Genomic DNA, 5559 nt, shown 5'->3' on the forward strand with positions numbered 1-5559 from the left:
TCCTGCCCGTTCTCCAGAACCCTTCAACTCATTACCAATAAAAGTCTCTCTAAGTCCTACTTAACTTTCTCACTGTCCCTGCATCCACCACACTCTGAGGAAGTGAATTCCACAGAATTAAAACCCTTTGGGAGAAGTAGTTTTTCTTTAAATCTTTTGTAAATTTGCAGCTTCATATTCTAAGATGATGACCTCTCGTTTTAGACTGACCCACAACAGGTAACATCAACTCCACGTCTACAATATCTACACCTTTTCGCATCTTAAACACCTCACTTAGATAATCCGCATAAATTCTGAATGAGAAACAGTTGACCAGTCTTCCTCAGTTTGAAACTCAGGATGTCGCGAAAAACATCCGATTCAACTACTACTGCGATGGCCGGGAATTGAAACGGAGTCAACGGTTTCAAAAGAAGTGATGCTCACCACTATACCACCACCACTGCAATTCCCCCTGTTGAACACCTGGTTGAATAGAAAGAGGCAAATAATTTCCATCAGTTCATGGGTGCAAAACGAATTAAGACGTATTGCCGCAAAAATTTGTGCGACGAGGTGGCCGAGTGGTTAAGGCGATGGACTGCTAATCCATTGTGCTCTGCACACGTGGGTTCGAAACCAATCTTCGTCGATTTTTCGCCCATTGTTTCTCGGAAGTGGGATTCATTTTACACGATGGATCTGCAATCACTGATGTGACAAACTATTCCAAGTTGTCAGGCCACTTGCATCGAGTTGGGTTAGAGGAGGGACGAACGGAAGTACGAACGGAGGCAGACGTGTTTGGGGCTTAACCCCACATTGCCACCAATTCTTCTTCGGCTACCCACTGTGCAGTCGAGGTTACCGTATTCACTTCTCCCATTATTACCTTCTGCCACCTCTCGTGGATGAACGTCCTCCTGATTGTACATTGGTGGGGTGCTTCGGCTACTTATCTGTGACAAGATCAGATATTAAAGTTACATGAAGTAAAGGGGTTGTACCACGTGGTTAAGGTGATGCACAATAATCCATTGTACTCTGCACACGTGGAATCAAATCCTATTCTTGTCTGTAACGTGTCTGTTGTATCTCTGTTTCGTCCACTTCATGAGGATATAGAAAAAAGGCTGTGATTTTTAGCTTTTGTTTCAGGGCTTGGCGGGCGGTGAACAGTCGAACACTGTCCATGGTGAAGCCAAATAATAAAAAGCTGAGAAAGGTACTTTTCACTCCCTGCCCTAATTGCGCATAAATTCTGAGTTGGAAAATGTTCCTTCCCCTCAGTTTGAATCTCACGAAGTCGCGCAAAACGTAAGTTCATATAATATAGGAGCAGAATTAAGCCATTAGACCCATCGAGTCTGCCCCGCCATTCTATCACGGTTGATGTGTTCCTCATCTGTTACCTACAGTGTTACAGATGAAGAGGGCGATTGATCTCAGTTAGAATACGTCCTCACTATAACACATCACCTAGGAGCGGGAGAAGGCAATTTAGCCTCCTGAGCCTAACACCTTCCATGAGATCTTGGCTAATCCCATACTGGCCGCAACTCCACCCGTTCTCCATAACCCTTCCACTCAATACCAACAAAAATCTCTCGACCTCCTCCTTAAATTTATTCACTGTACCTGCATCCACCGCACTCTGGGGTAGCGAATTCCACAGAATCACAAGCCTTTAGAGGCTAGATTCACAGTATAAAAGTGATCCCCTACAGTGCAGACTTTGTTTGCACTGAGTGCTGAATTTGGTGCATTTGAGTGCTATAGTGAGAGTTTGGTGACTGAGTGAGTGCTGAATTTGGTGCATTTGAGTGCTAGAGTGAGAGTTTGGTGACTGAGGGAGTTAGGTGAGGAGGGAGTAAGGTGCTCCTTTCATTTTCTTTCCTACATTTCCACAAATAGTTGGAAGAGAGCCAGGAGTTTACAGAGAGTGCAGCTGACTGGGAGTCGGAGGGCGGAGGTCCAGTTGGTCCACAGGGCAGCTATATTCTGTAAGGTAAGAGGGGATGGAGGCTAGGCCAGTTGCATGCTCCTCCTGTAGGATGTGGGTGGTGAGCGATACCACCGGTGACCCTGCTGACTATACCTGCGGGAAGTGCACCCAACTCCAGCTCCTCAAAGACCGTGTTAGGGAACTGGAGCTGAAGCTGGATGAACTTCGGATCATCCGAGAGGGAGAGGGAGTGATAGAGAAGAGTTACATGGAGGTAACCACACCCAATGTACAGGACAAGAATAGCTGGGTTAGAGTCAGGGGAAAGAAAAAAAAAGCAGACAGTGCAGGGATTCCTCGTGGCCGTTCCTCTTCAAAACAAGTATACCGTTTTGGACGCTGTTGGCGGGGATGACCAACCGGGGGAAGGCCCTAGCGGCCAGGTCTCTGGCACTGAGTCTGGCTCTGGGGCTCAGAAGGGAAGGGGGGAGAATAGAAAAGCAATAGTTGTAGGAGATTCAATGGTTAGGGGAATAGATAGGAGATTCTGTGGTCGCGAGCGAGACTCGCAGCCAGTATGTTGCCTCCCGGGTACCAGGGCCAGGGATGTCTCGGATCGTGTCTTCAGGATCCTTAAGGGGGAGGGGGAGCAGCCAGAAGTCGTGGTGCACATTGGTACCAACGACATAGGTAGGAAAAGGGGTGTGGAGGCAATAAATGAGTTTAGGGAGTTAGGGTGGAAGTTAAAAGCCAGGACAGACAGAGTTGTCATCTCTGGTTTGTTGCCGGTGCCACGTGATAGCGAGGCTAGGAACAGGGAGAGGGTGCAGCTGAACACGTGGCTGCAGGAATGGTGTAGGAGGGAGGGCTTCAGGTATTTGGATAATTGGAGCGCATTCTGGGGAAGGTGGGACCTCTACAAGCAGGACGGGTTTCATCTGAACCAAAGGGGCACTAATATCCTGGGAGGGAGATTTTCTAGTACTCTTCGGGAGGGTTTAAACTAATTTAGCAGGGTAATGACAACCGGATTTGTAGTCCAGCAACTAAGGTAGCCGATATTCAGGACGCCAAAGCGTGTAATGAGGCAGTGGGGAAGGGAACACTGACAAAGGAGAGTATTTGAAGGCACGGAGATGGGTTGAAGTGTGTATACTTCAACGCAAGAAGCATCAGGAATAAGGTGGGTGAACTTATGGCATGGATCGGTACTAGGGACTACGATGTGGTGGCCATAACGGAAACTTGGATAGAAGAGGGGCGTAAATGGTTGTTGGAGGTCCCTGGTTGTAGATGTTTCAATAAGATTAGGGAGGGTTGTAAAAGAGGTGGGGTTGGGGGTGGCATTGTTAATTAGAGATAGTATAACAGCTGCAGAAAGGCAGTTCGAGGAGTATCAGCCTACTGAGGTAGCATGGGTTGAATTCAGAAATAGGAAAGGAGCAGTCACCTTGTTAGGAGTTTTCTATAGGCCCCCCAATAGTAGCAGAGATGTGGAGGAACAGATTGGGAAACAGATTTTGGAAAGGTGCAGAAGTCACAGGGTAGTAGTCGTGGGTGACTTCAACTTCCCAAACATTATGTGGAAACTCTTTAGATCAAAATAGTTTGAATGGGGTGGTGTTTGTGCAGTGTGTCAGGAAGCTTTTCTAACACAATATGTAGATTGTCCGACCAGAGGAGGGGCAATATTGGATTTAGTACTTGGTAATGAACCAGGGCAAGTGATAGATTTGTTAGTGGGGGAGAATTTTGGAGATAGTGACCACAATTCTGTGACTTTCACTTTAGTAATGGGGAGGGATAGGTGCGTGCAACAGGGCAAGTTTTACAATTGGGGGAAGGGTCAATACGATGTTGTCAGACAAGAATTCAAATGCATAAGTTGGGAACATAGGCTGTCAGGGAAGGACACAAGTGAAATGTGGAACTTGTTCAAGGAACAGGTACTACGTGTCCTGTCAGGCAGGGAAGAGATGGTCGAGTGAGGGAACCATGGTTGACAAGAGAGGTTGAATATCTTGTTAAGAGGAAAAAGGAGACTTATGTAAGGCTGAGGAAACAAGGTTGAGACTGGGCGTTGGAGGGATACAAGGTAGCAAGGAGGGAACTGAAGAAAGGGATTAGGAGAGCAAAGAGAGGGCATGAACAATCTTTGGAGGGTGGGATCGAGGAAAACCCCAAGGCCTTTTGTACATATGTGAGAAATATGAGAATGACTAGAGCGAGGGTAGGTCCGATCAAGGAAAGTAGCGGGAGATTGTGTATTGAATCTGAAGAGATAGGAGAGGTCTTGAACGAGTACTTTTCTTCTGTATTTACAAATGAGAGGGGCCATATTGTTGGAGAGGACATTGTGAAACAGACTGGTAAGCTCGAGGAAATACTTGTTAGGAAGGAAGATGTGTTGGGCATTTTGAAAAACTTGAGGATAGACAAGTCCCCCGGGCCTGACGGGATATATCCAAGGATTCTATGGGAAGCAAGAGATGAAATTGCAGAGCCGTTGGCAATGATCTTTTCGTCCTCACTGTCAACAGGGGTGGTACCAGGGGATTGGAGAGTGGCGAATGTCGTGCCCCTGTTCAAAAAAGGGACTAGGGATAACCCTGGGAATTACAGGCCAGTTAGTCTTACTTCGGTGGTAGGCAAAGTCATGGAAAGGGTACTGAAGGATAGGATTTCTGAGCATCTGGAAAGACACTGCTTGATTAGGGATAGTCAGCACGGATTTGTGAGGGGTAGGTCTTGCCTTACGAGTCATATTGAATTCGTTGAGGAGGTGACCAAGCATGTGGATGAAGGTAAAGAGTGTATGTAGTGTACATGGATTTTAGTAAGGAATTGATAAGGTTCCCCATGGTAGGCTTCTGCAGAAAGTAAGGAGGCATGGGATAGTGGGAAATTTGGCCAGTTGTATAACGTACTGGCTAACCGATAGAAGTCGGAGAGTGGTGGTGGATGGCAAATAATCAGCCTGGATCCGAGTTACCAATGGCGTACCGGAGGGATCAGTTCTGGGTGCTCTGCTGTTTGTGATTTTCATTAATGACTTGGATGAGGGAGTTGAAGGGTGGGTCAGTAAATTTGCAGTCGATACGAAGATTGGTGGAGTTGTGGATAGTAAGGAGGGCTGTTGTCGGCTGCAAAGAGACATAGATAGGATGCAGAGCTGGGCTGAGAAGTGGCAGATGGAGTTTAACCCTGAAAAGTGTGAGGTTGTCCATTTTGGAAGGCCAAATATGAATGCGGAATACAGGGTTAGCGGTAGAGTTCTTGGCAATGTGGAGGAGCAGAGAGATCTTGGGGTCTATGATCATACATCTTTGAAAGTTGCCACTCAAGTGGATAGAGGTGTGAAGAATGCCTATGGTGTGCTAGCGTTCATTAGCAGAGGGATTGAATTTAAGAGCCGTGAGGTGATGATGCAGCTGTACAAAACTTTGGTAAGGCCACATTTGGAGTACTGTGTACATCTTATGCACCTCAATTACATAATTGCGCATTAATTCTGAATGAAAAACTGTTGGCCAGTCTTCCTCAGTTTGAAACTCACAATGTCGCGCAAACACATCCGTTACAACTATTACTGCGATCCGACAAGTAGTTTTTCCTCAAATGTTTTTTAAATT

General features: G+C 46.5%; 1 non-coding gene across 1 annotated transcript; it reads left to right on the forward strand.

Annotated features, from left to right (window-relative positions):
• The first annotated feature begins 552 nt into the window (after positions 1-552).
• Positions 553-634, forward strand: trnas-gcu (transfer RNA serine (anticodon GCU)). Its single transcript has one exon. It is a non-coding gene; the product is annotated as a tRNA-Ser (tRNA).
• Positions 635-5559: the final 4925 nt, after the last annotated feature.

This window comes from Scyliorhinus torazame, chromosome 24 (assembly GCF_047496885.1).
Source record: "Scyliorhinus torazame isolate Kashiwa2021f chromosome 24, sScyTor2.1, whole genome shotgun sequence".
Classification (NCBI taxonomy): Eukaryota; Metazoa; Chordata; class Chondrichthyes; order Carcharhiniformes; family Scyliorhinidae; genus Scyliorhinus; species Scyliorhinus torazame.